Here is a 15,888-nt window from a genome sequence, read left to right on the forward strand (position 1 = left end):
GCACAGTAAGGATTTATTACTGAAATTGTGCGTGGAGTTACACACAGTATGGAGTTTGAGCGAAACTGATCTTGAACTTTTCCTTGCCTGATGTCGGTGTTCTGTAAGCGTTAGCAGATGAATGCTCAGTCAGCTTTAACCAGCTTGAACCATGGTCACGTTTTCTTTTACAGACTGAAAAAAAATGGCATTGTCTCATTAATCAACAAATAATAATAGTTAATTAAAAGCATAATGAAAGAGCATACATCCCATCTTGATTTAGTGTCTTGTGATTTCTTTAATTTGTGCAGATGAGTCACGCATAGTTTTATATGTTAGTGTTAAAGAGAGAGCAGATATTACATGGTTGCGTGAAGATATAAGCTTATATTTGAGAAGTGAATGTATAGATCACAAGTGAACAAAGTGAATGAATGATATATTTTTCAACACGAGTAGATAAACTTCATATCTTCACACCACTATGTAACGTTCTTTATATTATATGGACACATCCTCAAAAAACACGCAAAAGAATTTTAACTTTGAACCAGTTCGCCATTTTAAGTAAGTAAGTAAGTAAGTAACAGCCTTTATTGTCTCTTCAAGAGAGAAATTTGTCTTGGGCACAAAGTCTGGCAATTCACATCGACTTATACACACAATGGACAACACAAAATACATTTAACGTTTAACATCCACACAACAGCATTCATAATAAATATTACCACACACACACACACCCATAGACACACACACACACACACACACACAACCCCATCACACCCCCCTCCACCCTCCCTTTCTAAGAAAATTAAAAGACCAAGGAATAAAATTACACTTAACATAATACCACGGGTGGCAAAGCCTAAAAAACCTAACCTAACACCCCCACCCCAACACCCCCACACTACCTACTATTGAGTAATTTAATAGACCAAGGAACCATTGACAATTTAAACCTATTTGTCCTGCAGTTTGGCAGCCTATATCTTCTTCCTGATGGTAAGAGTTCATATTCTCCATGCAAAATATGTTCATCATTTTGATAACACGCGTCTACTCACGAGAGACATATAGAGATTTATGCCACGGTTTTGGTTCTCCATGTCCCAGACAGAGCTCGTATAAAAAATATGAGTCGCGTATTTCCCAGTAAAACACACTTGTACATATATATATGTTATTTACCAGCTGGGAGGTCCGTATTGTGAAATACCGTGACCGAGGTCTTGAAAGTACTGAGCGAGGCCCTCTGGGCCGAGGTCAGTATTCAAGGCCGAGGTCACGGTATTTCACCATACGGACCGACCTTAAGCTGGTAAATAATATATTTATTTTTTTCTTTACCAAATTCTAACAGAAAACGAGAGCGCCCGAAAGGGAAAACCGAGCCGAGCCGCCATTTTGAATCCTCATTCACGGCTGTAATGCAAATGGCTTCCTCCTCGGTATACAAGTGCACTTCCATGGCAGGAAAAAAACTACATTTTGCCGCCTATGTAGTCCCCTATTTATACAAAATTGAGTCATTCAGGATTCAGCCATGTTTTTGCTCGGCGTTAGCAGCAGTTAGAGGTTTTTAGCTTTCTCCTGAAATATTTCTTTTATTTCTTCTTCCTCAGGGTAGTAAAACTCGCTTTCGCTGTGTACACTGTCGTTATCGCTATCCATGCTGCAAAATTAATGCTATTCTCCTGAGAAATGCTGGCAATGTATAAGATTTTTGATAATCTTGTAAATGAATCTTATAAAAAAAAAAGATAAATGTTGACAAAAAATGCTACTATGTTTGTTGTTCTGAACGAGCGAGTCGCCAGAGGTTCATCACCGGGGTCCGTAACTGGGGTCCGTATCATAGGATACAGACCCGCTCGCCAGCCAATCAGAGCGCAGGATTTGATGGAAACTGTACCGTGAAAAAAATAAATACTATTATTTGCCCCCTATGGTCTTAACCGTTCCAATGTCACCTCATATTCATATCTCATTTTTTCTAATTCATATTCACGCTGAGCCTCTCTTTCTTTCCGTTGGGCTTCTCGTTCAGCTTCTCTTTCTTTACGTTCGGCTTCGCGCTGTGCCTCCCTTTCCTTTCATTCAGCCTTCCTTTCTCTCTGCTGCATTTCAATTAGCTCTTTTTGTTGCTCAAAAGAAAGGATACAGGTCGCCTCCTTTAACAGAGGTGTTGACTTTTCCCCATGCTCTAACTCTTCCATGGCTACAGATAATGGTGATGGGAGAATAATCTCTAACAACTAACTCTGCTTGGACTGTTGCTTGTAACTCGGTCAACTTCGCCACTTTGGGTAACCCCAAATCAAAATTATAATACTGGCACACTTGACGCAACTGGTCTTTGGTCAACTTATTCAAAACCTCCACTGACGGAGCAGCAAAAAATTCATCCAAAATAGCCATACATTTACATTTACAGACTAAGGTTTTTTTTTTTTTTTTTTGTAACTACAAATACCCCAAAACAAAATCAAATTTACTTTTTCTTCATGCAAGTGCGGCCATTACGCCGCGCATCAAGACGAGACAAATGGAGTTGCCCTGCAAAACACGGTAATCCTCTTCTCGTGCGAACCCCGAGGACAGAGATCTTTATTACACAATATCAGCGGAGCCTACTCCCCCGACAAAATGCCGTTAAAGCAGGACATCCACGACAGTGCCTTCCGTCCAGGGTAAGCACAAAAACAACAAGCTAACATAACAAACTAAAATAACAAACCATGCAGGTATTGGCAATCTCCCCAATTAATTATCAAACACGTCATCACTTAACTCATGCTGCGTTCATGTGCTATGGGAAGATGATATTTTCCAGTTGGGAAGTGGTATTTACCAGTGTGTTGTGTTCACATGCTTTTGTTGTTGACAAATTAAAGATGGTGGACCAGATTCAAGTTAGCAATAGTTAGTTAGCTATCGTTAGCAATAGCGTCTGCTCTGGATAGGTAAAAACAAACCATAACAACACATTTTTAAAGGTAACGGATTTCTAACGTATTATATTACACTTGTTAATGACGCAACATTGCATAGACACAAAAAACTACCCACTAGTACTAGTAAAAAAAAACTTTAGTAGCGTACAATGCTTACCATTCAAGTGTCTTGTACCGCTCGCCGCCATGTTGAAAAGGTTAAAGTTCATCTCATCTCGGCAACTCGTGTATCAAAATTTTCTACGAGTTGCCCAGTGGAAAATACCACAAGAGGGGGCGTTCATGTGTGCTTTCCATGTCGGCGTTTGGTATTTACCATAATTCCCATAGCACATGAACGCAGCATCAATCTTGTAGACCCACACTTACCAACCAATTAGGCCACCGCCGCTTCTTCTGCCTGGCTCAGAAACACGCCAAGGCACAGATGAACAAAAATTTCTCCTTGTCTCCTGCACCACAACAAAATTTCAAAACTAAAATCAAATCTTACTTAATCCGCTTGCGTCTTCCCAATAAACTCTATGAACTGTATCGTAACTCTGACTTACCAGATACAGCGCTTTCCAAATCAGTCCACAACTTCGGAGGACCTGACTTGCGAAACTCTTAATTACCAACGCCGAGGCAATGAATGCAACACGGAGCCTAGTCGGCAAGAAAACACTAATTAGCCTACCAGCGTTTCAACTCCCGGATGAGCCCCCAACTCTGTTACGCTCTGCCCCAACGGCCCACGTACCAGAAATGGGAAGACCAAACGCGGAATAAAGTTTTACTTAATTTACTGAAGATAAAGTATATAACAAAATATTGAAAGTAAAATGTGTGAGTGTAAATGAAAATGTGAAGGGTTGTGTGAAGAAAATAAAAGTGTCAAAAAGGTGCGAGAGAGAGGAGAAAGCAGCGAGCGTCCTTCGCCTCTTCTGATGTTCTTTTAAAAGCCCTGAAGGCCATCAGGTGCAGCTGATCTCCGCGCGCCGGCAATCAGCGACTCGCGCAGCACCTGTGAAAGTCTCGTTACTACAGCAGGTGGGGAGGAGCCCCATGGGTCCATAACAATATACTGTGTATATATATATATATATATGCACACACACACACAAAGGTAAGTCTGGTTCCTCTCGAGGTTTCTTCCTCATGTTGTCTGAGGGAGTTTTTCCTTGCCACCGTCGCCACAGGCTTGCTCATTGGGGATAGATTAGGGATAAAATTAGCTCATGTTTTAAGTCGTTCAAATTCTGTAAAGCTGCTTTGCGACAATGTTTATTGTTAAAAGCGCTATACAAATAAACTTGACTTGACTTTAAGTCAAAAAGTTCTAAGACAGATGTTATCATTTCAAAAGTTGTGAAAAACATCCCCCAGAATTCTACAAAGAAGGAATTCTCTGATGGAAACGCCGCTTGCAGAAGTGTTTAGACTTAAATGGAGGATATGTAGAGAAATAGCTTTGTTATTTTCATAAATAAAGATTTTTTTCAGTTTGTCTTAGGACTTTTTGACTAACCCTCGTGTGTGTGTCTCTCTCTCACACACACACACACACACACACACACACACACACACACACACACACACACACACACACGAGGGTTAGTCAAAAACTCCCAAGACAAATTGAAAAAAAATCTTATTATTTTATATCCAGGTCCGTCTTGGAAACGCGTCTCTCATTTGGAACATTATGGTCAAAAAATAAATTTTCTAATTTTACTTTTTTTTTGTTGCATTTACCGAACACTCAATGTTTCTTTTGTCATGTTTAATAAGAATAAAGATAGTATCTTGCTTTATCTGGCCTCCACTGTGGAAATTTTTTTGATTACAATTCAAATGCTTTTGTAAAATTGATTTCCATATAAAATAACTCCATTGTAGGTATCATGCCGCCATTTTGTGTCTAAGAACTACAACTCCCAGTCCTCTTCCACGTGACCTACGTCACGCGTGGGCAGGATCATCTACGTCAGTCCGCCATGCGCTAGGGTTGGGCGGTATCCAAATTTTGACACCTTTAAACTGTCTCTGTGTTTTCCCGGGGTATACGGTATTACCGAGAAAAAAATATTTTGTTTCGGCCTACTGTGTAACGTGCGCCTATACCGGCGGACCTTGTCCAGACCTGCGCCTATGCCTCAAATGTACTACTATTTAAAAGCAGCATAGCGAATTATGTGCATTGTGGTATGGATTAAGCAGCAAAGCGAATTTTGTGCATTGATGAATGGATTAAGAGATATTTCAAAGCATCACACAACTCTTCCTTCATCTTGAAAATAGCATTCAACTGTCGTTTACACGTCTGCGTTGAAACGCCATTTGCAGCACTATTTCACCTACTCCATCAAAAAAAGTACACGATGAGCAGGATCATACCCTTTCAAGCATGGGAAATAAAAAAAGAAAAGAAAAAGAATCAACCAACACCCAAGTCCGTTTAGACTGCGCGATAAACCATATTCTTCAGCGCAAATGAGGCGAACCTAATTCAAATGCGTGATAGCTGCACAAGGCAAAATCATATGGGCCCACGTCATGCCATGGCTGGGAAATTAATAATCAAATGGCCTTACCTTGCTTAAAACATTGTCTTGATCACATAACTCCTTACAATTATTCCACTTAAATCCATACGGTTTAATACACCCAACAAAGATAGCAAGCGCATTGCTAATTCCCACCAGAAACCTAATAGTTTACGCTACGATGTTTTCTTCCGTTTCTTCAGTAGATGACATTTCAAACGTTTATTACCCACATCCCAAATGTCATACGTTATATTATTTTACCTTGTTGTTACTCATGTAACCTACTCAAAACACAACTCATTGGAGAGATCTCATGGAAGTGGAGTACCCCAGGCTATGGTGTGCCTTAGGGGACATATTAGATTTTTTTCGATTTTGCGCGGTCATTTACATTATTGCTGGCTCTTCCTTTTCGTTTGGTTTGAAACCAAAATACTGCCACACTGCCGATGTTGTATTTTTTTTTTTTGCCACTAACTCGTTATCTTGACTTGCCATCTTTCAACCGCGGTCTCAGTCTCTTGCGAAGCTCTCTGTCAGACTCCAAATGTCACGCAGGGTTGCCATGGTAACGACATAAACAACCCTGCACGCGATGAGAACTTCTTTAGGAAATTGATAGAATTAGTGAAAATACGATCACACAGTTATTCGGGATGATCTTCAATTTATTATTTTATATTATGACCTCATGTACTCCATATTTATTTAGATATTATATATTTTTTTAAAATGACGGTAATGAGACCGATACAGTTGGTACTTTTGGATACCTCGGGATACCTTCTTACCGTAATACCGCCCAACCCTACCATGCGCGCATAAGTCCAGGCGGAAGCTCCGCTCTTTGTCTCTCGTGTCCGGATTCCAAGGAATCTAGACGCACAAAAGAGATGCTCTCAAACCCGAAAACACTTCCTTCTTGCAAGATTCACCATCCAGCGCGTCCTGTGCTTAACCACTGGCCAAGGTAAAAGTCCAGAATAGCGCGATCTTTAAACTCAACCTGAGTTACAACCGGTTTATTCGTATTAGAAGTGACATCACGACTGCAGCTCAAACGCAGTTTTAATTTGTAATTAGGAGCAACCAGAATTCCTCCTGATTGAAGTTCTGTGCACATTAATCAGAGACTTTCCTTTCATCACGAACAACGCGTCAGATCAAGAGAAGTTCTCTGTCCACGGAATCGACTCACGGAATCGACTCACGTGCTTCATCAACAGCGAAGCTCTGCAACGGCGAACATCTTCTCAGAACTTTGCTAGAGGCAAGATATTGAGTAAAATATATTTGGGCATAATAATTAAGCTAGTTTTAGGAAGTTGCTTTATTGAAAGTGTGAATTTAAACTCAGGTTTATTCATTACACTATTAGACACGCAGCGTGTCAAATTGAATTGTTCTGTTTGTTTAATCTCATTTGTTTTAATAGGCTGTGCATGTCTCTCTCTCTTTCTCTTATTCTTCTTACTAACATAATTCTCTTAACACACATTTTGACCTTATTAAGATTTCAGTGAGTTTGGTAATGTTATGAGTGTGGAATCCTTTTGTTACTGAGAAAACACGTGCTCAACAGGCCTGACCAGGCCTGATACACTTTAGATAGCTTCCCTTTTGTCTTAGCTTAGGAACATGAAGCTAATCTGGGCCTACCTCGTGCTCAAACACATTTTGGTTAGCTATACAGAACTAGCCTTTTGTCTAAGCACATGGTCAAGCCCCTCCTCCACACTCAACATACCAAAACATCAGATAAGAACATTCCAAATTTTATAGCTCCCTCATACACACACACCTTGGCTCAGGCCTAGGGGCCTAACACACACACACACACACACACACACACACATATATATATATATATATATATATATATATATATATATATATATATATATATATATATATACACACACACACACACACCTCACTGCTTGTATATATTGATTTATTATTTTTATCTTTGTATAATAAATTCATTTATTATCAAAGCTGTGTGTATTCATCTTGGTGTGAACAATATCTGAAGTCCCCAATCGCAAAGAATTCAAAAAGGTGCAGATTTATGTAATATAGTAAGTGATCAATAATAATAAGGAAATATACCAAAATCTAGCTGTTTGGTAATTTATCCAGGATTAATGGTATGATTCGCTAAGTGATTCACTGAATGATTCACTTCAAATGAGACTGATTCTATGGTATGATTCAATTCAAATGAGTCAAAGTAAACGATTCAATGGGATTGATTCATTTTAATTATTAACCTTCAAATTTAATGAGACTGATTTAATGAGATTGATCACTTAATATTAATAATTAACTGATTGCACCCACACCATCATGAAGAATTAAAGCCCCTCCTTCACAGATGAGTGAAAATATTGAATAAATTTCCTCTTTTTGATTGCTTGGGTTAAAAATGCCAAGTTATGATGACTGAATTGATTATTCACTTAAATATGAATAATATGATACAGTTTGGGTATTTGATACGGCGAAATAGGACACGATGGAAAAATCAAGAACACACCGGAAAGATGAGAATAACGGCGGTGGTAAAAGAACAGCGACTGTACCGGCTGAAGGTCGCGCGGGTCTCTGCTGCGGCGCACGAGCAACGGGACATCACTACCGCACCGGACGGAGCGCGAGGCGGGGGCGGGGCAAAATGACTGGCCGTAGATTCTATCAAAAGTTCGATCTAAATTGACCATGGTTGCAAAATATTGGCCAAAAATACGCAAACACTACGAAATATGAAAGTAAAATGAAAAAGAAACATTCTATTGCCTTACACTGCAAAACTAAAACAAAATAAAACTGTCAAAACTCACCTTTTCAGCGATAACGTCCGAACAGATCACCCGCGTAACAGAAAGACCGCAAATGGAAGCACGATCAACTTCTAACTGTTGGAGTGGAAAATTCCATTCTACACATGCAAATTGTTAATGTGTGTCCTTCCCCGCACACAAATAACACGCTACGGTAAAAAATAGACCACGACTCATTTTATAGCTCAGAAATTCATACAAGACCAGCTACCATCGTAACATATTCTGCATCATAGGATACAGACCCGCTCACCAGCCAATCAGAGTGCAGGATTTGAAGTAAACCGGACCGCGAAAAAAAATAAATCATATTATGTAGTAAGTAAAAAACGTATAAACATAGCAAATGATTTCATATTTTAGATTCTTCAAAGTATCCAGCGTTTATCTTGATGACACATTGCACACTTGGCATTATCTTAAAGCTCGACGGCCTTTCGATTTCTTAAAACCGGTGAAATTTAGTTCCCTCTGAAACGTGGTGATTGTGATATATGTTTATTTCTGTAATATCTCACAAAATATCAGGCCATTCTGTGGCTGGGAAGTTATTTAATTTGAGGAGATTAAAGCAAATAATGTGCAGGAAATCGCTCGCTTCGCGCAGTCAAGCAGACGGAGGAAGTCCGTGTGTGTGTGTGCGCATGCGCAGGTTTACCTTTGAGCGTGCACTGACAGTTCCATCATTCTGTCGCTAAACGAACAGCTGATCACACCGAGGTGCTCGCTGAGCGCCCATATTTATTAGTTTGGTCCTGTGTTTCCTTTCCTTCGTATATAACATAACGTCTTTTCTTCTCGCTTTCTTTCCATTACTGTAGTCGGTCTTTCACGTTTCATTCGCACACTCATTTTTCATTTCATTTCATTTTATACTAAGTAACTTTAAAAACGCACAATGGAATTCAACACGATATCACTTTAGATCCATGCATATATTTGAAATTTATGATATTGTATGTAATGCACACACATCTTGAAACATTGATAAAGGACATTTATTGTCAAACTCAAGAATTAATTCACAATAAAAAAATTCAAAGTGACAGTTGGTCCATGTTCGGACCGTCATGCTGGAGATTCTGGGTCTGTGTCGTCCAGGGGTCTCAGCAGCAGTGACTGAGGGTGTCAGGAATCTGTCACGGAGGTGAGCTAGCCTGATGTGCTGATCCTGAACTGGCGTCATGACTCGAGGCTGACCAGGGCGTGGACGATCCCTGGTGCTCCCTGTCTGTCTGTAACGCTGACTCAAACGGGAAATGGTCGAATGATGAACACCGAAGTGCCGGGCGACCTCTGTCTGTGTACTTCCGGCACGCAACATCCCGATGGCCTGTTCATGTTGATTTTGGCTTAGGCGTGGCATCTTCAATAATGACAATTTTCCCATCATTTCCCCCGGGTATTTATAGGCAAGATTGTGTGTGTACAGTGTATGCAAAATTTGTTTGAAAATTAAAGCCTGTCCATGTCATTGACTACCCGAGTCATATTGTACGTTATTGAGTACAACTCCCTTAAATTCTGATTTGAGCACAGATTTGGAACTTATTCGGGCGGAACGAAGTTATTTTTCCATTGTGATATATTTCTTTTCTTCTTGAGATAAACTCAGCACGAATTCAGCAAGTTTTATCAATGTGCGTTTTTAAAGTTACTTACGCTACGTTCACACTGCAAGGCTTAATGCTCAATTCCGATTTTTTTGTGAAATCCGATTTTTTTGTGAGGTCGTTCACATTAACAAATATATGTGACTTGTATGTGATCCTCAGTATGAACGAAAAGCGACCTAAAAGTGTTCCGCATGCGCATTGCAGGATACGACGACGTCACACGCAGTGAGCATGGCCAGTGTTTACGGAAGTAAAACCGCCCGGTTGTGGTATGACCCATCCAATCTAGCTTGAATAGCTGCATCCCCCCAAATGGAAATCAGCTCCCTAACCTCTGCGTCCTTCCATTGAGAAGATTCAGAACCTTCACAGCCCGAAGCGTCCCTCGCATTGATGTCATGCGCAGGGGCGCAGATACGTTTTTTGAACTGGGGGGGACAAAAAACTGGGGGGGACAAAGCTGCCAGCAAACCAACCCCAACCCCGATATGCCTGTCAAACTTGTTGTGGGTTACCATAGCAACCAAGCTCGAGCTCGCAACCTGTGCAGTCTGCGCAGCTCAACCAACCGAATATCAGTCTTTGTTTTGTTTTATGTAAGTTGTTGCAACTATGTATACACTGCTGTGCACCTCAATAAACCGAATGGTAATTAGTCTTTTGATTTTTCCGTGAGGTTTGCCTTATGCAAGGAAAGACAGCATAGACGAACGAAGTGAATTTAAATCTGGGTGGGACGACTCCCACCCGTCCCACCCTCTATCTGCGCCCGTGATTATGCGCCATGTTGTTGTAACTTTTTTTGAGAGACCCGCCGCCTACTTCAGCGCAGAATAGTGACGTTTGTGGCTTGTTGATGACGTGTAAGTCGGATGAATGCGACCTGGCGGTTCAGACTGAAGTCGCATATGAAAAGAGCGGATAGGAATCGGAATTAGGACCACATATCCAAACGGCCTGGGTCGGATTTGAAAAAATCGGATCTGTGTCGTTCATATTATCAATAAAAGATCGGATACAGGTCACATATGGGCGAAAAGATCGGATTTGAGTCACTTCAGCCTGCAGTGTGAACGTAGCCTTAGTGTATTTGAAAGGGACCGTGTGCGATTAAAAACATAAATGTTGCCATTTGATGCATTGCACCAGAGTTAGCCTTAGGCTAATTTACATCTGCAGTCCCTACTTAACGGCACAGAAAAAAAATCACTCAGCAAGTGTTGACATGAAGAATGCAAATAAAAACAATACAGATAAAACATCAAATATCACTCAGCAAGTATTGACATAGAGTAAAAAAAAAAAGTCACTCAGCAAGTGAAGACAATACAATAAGGAAGTACCCCTCACAGGTACGCATACACGCACACACACACACACGCACACACACACACCGTTAGTGGGTTCATTGTTGCGAGAGTTTTAGGTGTTTTTTTATGTTTGCTTTAAAGTCACCAAGCATGTCACAGTTTTTTAAATTGTCTGAAATGGTGTTCCATTGTGTGATAGCTTTAACAGAAAAGGCTGCCTGTCCAAATGCTGAGTAGCGAAAGGGTACAGTGCAGCTATGTACAGAAGCTATTCTAGTGGACCTTACAGAGCCATGGTAACAGACAAACTTCTGCAAACAGGTGGGAGCCAAGCCATTTAGGATACGTTTGAAAAAAATCTGAAATTATCAAAAGTTAGGAAATTGTGCCTATGTAGTATGTCACAGTGGTGGTATCTAATGGCCCTTTTCCACTACCCTTTTTCAGCTCACTTCAGCTCGCTTCAGCTCACTTCAGCCCGACACGGCTCGCGTTTCGACTACCGAAGAACAGCACGACTCAGCTCGCTTCAGCCCTGCTTAGCACCCAAAACTCGCACCGTTTTGGAGTGGGGCTGAAGCGAGCCAAAGCGAGCCGAGTGAGGCTGGGGGCATGAGCAGACACTCCCCTGTGCACTGATTGGTGAGGAGGAGTGTCCTCACATGCCCACACACGCCCCGCGAGCACGCTGGGATCTGTAAACACCGTAAACCCAGAAGAAGGAGAATTACGAATTACGAGAATTTCTGAAGCCTTATGCTCCTCGCCTCATCTATACGCTCTTGCCAGTATCTGTTGGCGTTGTCGGTGACAACAAGCCACAGCACCAAGACAAGCAACACTAACGACTCCATGTCCTCCATGTTTATTGTTTACTCTCCGGGTTGTGAGACTACCGCTTAAAAGCTCACTGATGTCACTGTTTGCGCCGCCTAACGACATCACCTGACGTCCACCCACTTTCGCTAACTCCACCCAATGTGTCCACCCACTTCCAGCCAGCACGGTTCAGCGCGGTTGTAGTCGAAATGCAACTCCAACAGCCCCGCTCAGCTCAACTCAGCCCAACTCAGCACGGCACGGCTCAGCCCAACTCAGCCGCGTTGGCAGTGGAAAAGCGGCATAAGTGTCTCATCTCATCTCATTATCTCTAGCCGTTTTATCCTTCTACAGGGCCGCAGGCAAGCTGGAGCCTATCCCAGCTGACTACGGGCGAAAGGCGGGGTACACCCTGGACAAGTCGCCAGGTCATCACAGGGCTGACACATAGACACAGACAACCATTCACACTCACATTCACACCTACGCTCAATTTAGAGTCACCAGTTAAAGGTGCAGTACGAGATTTTGGAATAATGGTTCCCGCAAGCCATATTTTGAAAAGAAACACGCCCGCCCTCGCCATGCTCCCACCCCCCGCGTCTCCACCCTTCCTCCCCCTCCCCCCGCGTCTCCACCCCCCTCCCTACCCGCGCCTCCAAAGTACATGAACGCGCATTGCCAGTTCCCGAGCGTTCATGGTTGTCGCGAGGACTGTTTGCATTAGCTCAGTGTGTTTCAACCACTGTTAGCGCGGAAGGAGAGATCATCAGGTGTGCCGTGGCGTCTTCTCAGGTAAGACTGAACAACATCGTAGTGAAAGTAACCAACTAACATGATTATCATTTCAAGAAATATTTGTCTGCATACTACATTAGAAGTTGACTTTTCACTTGGTCCCTGCGCATACTGTATGTGCAAGGGTAGGGGCGGGGGTGGGGCGGTGGGGGGGGGGGGTTTGGGGGTCGCGGGCTTCAGTCTGATTGACGTGTCAGTATCCAATCATTTTGAGGTGGTTACCTCGATAGGATTTGATGGCGTTTTTCCTCTATTTTACACTGTAGACTGGATTAAAATATTTCATTTTTGGGTGAAACCTTCTATTGTACTGCTTGCAACATGGGTGTGAGGAGCTTTTCAAGCAATATGGTAAAAAATACTCCTGAAAAAAATCTCATACTGCACCTTTAACCTAACCTGCATGTCTTTGGACTGTGGGGGAAACCGGAGCACCCGGAGGAAACCCACGCGGACAACATGCAAACTCCGCACAGAAAGGCCCTCACCAGCCACGGGGCTTGAACCCAGAACCGTCTTGCTGTGAGGCGACAGCGCTAACCACTACACCACCGTGCCGCCCGGTATCTAAGTGTCTTCTTGTCAAATATTTTCAGTGCCTGTTTGTACAGTGATTCTAAGGGCCTGATTGTTGTTTGACTAGCCTGCCCCCCAGCAAGTGATACAGTATGAGATGTGTGAGGAAATAAGAGCATGCAGAAATATTTTTGCCGCCTCTGTGGATAGAGAGGATCTGATCTGTCTGAAGTTAGCCAAGTTGTGTTTAATAGTTTTTGTCATCTTCTTGATGTGTTTTTTGAAACTCAGGTTTCGATCAAGTAGTACACCAAGATATTCAAATTCGCTGACAGTCTCAATCTGTTCACCTTTGATGCAGATGTTTACATCTGAGATGTTTAGGTTAGTTTTGGAGAAGAACATGCCTTTTGTTTTGCTTACATTCAGGGTAAGGCAGGATCGGTCGAGCCACTCAGCAACTCCAACCAGGGCATTGGTTAATTTAGTTGCAGCTTGCTGGGCTGATTTTGCATGTACATATAAGACAGTGTCATCAGCGTAGAGCTGCACTTCTACGTCATGACAGTACTGTGGGAGGTCATTAATGTATAAGCTGAAAAGTAGTGGGCCTAACACAGATCCTTGAGGTACACCCATTGTGCTCCTCAGGTAGCTGGAGCTTGCATCTTTAATTTTCACACACTGCCTTCTATCGGATAGGTATGATGATATCCATGCAAGTGTGTTGGAGGAAAGGTTAAAGTTGGAAAGTTTAGACATGAGGACATTATGATTAACTGTGTCGAAGGCTTTACTTAACCTCCTAGGGCTTAGCGGTCACATGCGTGGACAGCACTTTATGGAAATTCGGAACAAGAATCCACATATGTGGACATACTTTTTCTCTAAAAGTACATCTTATCAAAAGATGATGCTTAGTTTTTATTCTAATCAGGTTCTAATAAGCCCAAATAGCAAAGAGAAATAAAAAATGCTTGTAAAAAAACAGCTTGGGCCTTAGGAGGTTAAGTCTAAGAACACAGCTCCAACAACTCCACCTTTGTCCAAACTAGAGGTCTGCGCGGGACAGAATTTTCAGTCCCGCCCCCGCATTGTGCAGTCCAGCTCCCGCCCGCTGCCGCGAAGAATTATGATTTTCAGTCCCGCTCCCGCCCACGCCTGCCATATTTTGTCCTGCTCCCGCCCGCTAATCCCACATGATGCAGACGTTCGCGTTATTTCTCACGAAAGTTCTTGTCATTGGCTTGGGGAATTAAACATGCTGAGCTTAGCTGAGCTCTCCACTGACCGATCCTTCACCTAGCGCACATAGCGAGGGTGCGCGTTGCCAGGCGGCATGCGCAGCTGAGGCTTTACAGAGATACCCAACACACCTACCAAAATCTACAGTGGATATTAAGAATATTGTACATTGCACATAGCTTATATGTCACTCCTCACATTTACATTCTAGGAAATACAAGTAGGCCTATAAGAAATTAATATAATTTAAAGACACAGCGTGATGGTGCCCCGCCCCCTACTTTCTTTTTAAAGCAGCACTTACTTCTGAAGCACTGTGAGCTTCACTAGAGGAGCTCTGCTCTTCTGCCATGATCGGAGATCTCAAACACGGAAGAGCGGAAAGGAATTGGAAACGTACGTGAGATTAGACCACATCTGCAAATTTAGGCATCTTAAAATGTTTTTATTAATGCCAAATAAAATATCCAGCACAAATTATATATGATAGACATAAATTAATAATTTATACATTTTATTTTAAACACGTTTTTAGTTAGCGGGACTGCAGCTCATCACCTCTCCCGCCCGCTCCGCAGTGTGCACTCCCCCTCCCGCCCGCACCCGCAATGGGCTTTCAAAATTTGTCCTGCGCCGCACTGCTTTGCGTCGGGTCCCGCAGGAGTCCCGTGGGAGTGCAGGGCTCTACTCCAAACCTTGTCTGATTTGCTCTGTTAAATGGAGGATGGCTGTTTCTGTAGAGTGATATTTTCCGAATCCAAATTGAGCTGAGTCTAGACCTGGGTTACAGCTGTTTATGTGGTCTATAAGTTGATTTATGACTACTTTCTCTGCAATTTTAGAGATTACTGGTAAGATGCTTATGGGTCTGTAATTACTAACTATATGGCGATCACCAGATTTGTAAATTGGAGTTACAATGGCCTGTTTCCAGTGTGAAGGAAAAAAACTGAGTGATTGAGAGATTTACCAAATGAGTAATAGAGGAGATTAGAGTGGTCGAGTGTTTTTTTGATAAACACTGTGTCCTGATGGGAAGCATCTTTGCTTTTTGAATTTTTTAGGGAGCAAATCACTTTCTTTACTTCCTCTTCAGTGACTGTGGCTAGGTGGAAACCCTGTCCCACAGCATTCAGGTCCGTGAATTGTTCCCTAGGTTTAAAATTATTTCCTAGTTCCTGAACAGAGTCTATAAAAAAAGAATTAAAAATGGAGGCAATTTTTGCATTGTCGTCTATCATCTGGCCCTGAACTGTGAGCTGGATATCCTC

General features: G+C 42.1%; 2 protein-coding genes across 3 annotated transcripts in view; one reads left to right on the forward strand and one right to left on the reverse strand.

Annotated features, from left to right (window-relative positions):
• The window catches only part of wdr17 (WD repeat domain 17), a 391,349-nt gene that overhangs the window by 241,378 nt on the left and 134,083 nt on the right, over positions 1-15,888 (forward strand). The window lies entirely within an intron of this gene.
• Positions 1-15,888, reverse strand: part of LOC132888794 (uncharacterized) — a 30,479-nt gene that overhangs the window by 2,545 nt on the left and 12,046 nt on the right. Inside the window, exon 3 of the mRNA XM_060924888.1 lies at positions 46-174. The gene's annotated coding sequence lies outside the window, so the exon portion shown is untranslated. The remainder of the gene's footprint in view (positions 1-45; positions 175-15,888) is intronic.

Source organism: Neoarius graeffei, chromosome 7, assembly GCF_027579695.1.
Source record: "Neoarius graeffei isolate fNeoGra1 chromosome 7, fNeoGra1.pri, whole genome shotgun sequence".
In the NCBI taxonomy this organism is placed as follows: Eukaryota; Metazoa; Chordata; class Actinopteri; order Siluriformes; family Ariidae; genus Neoarius; species Neoarius graeffei.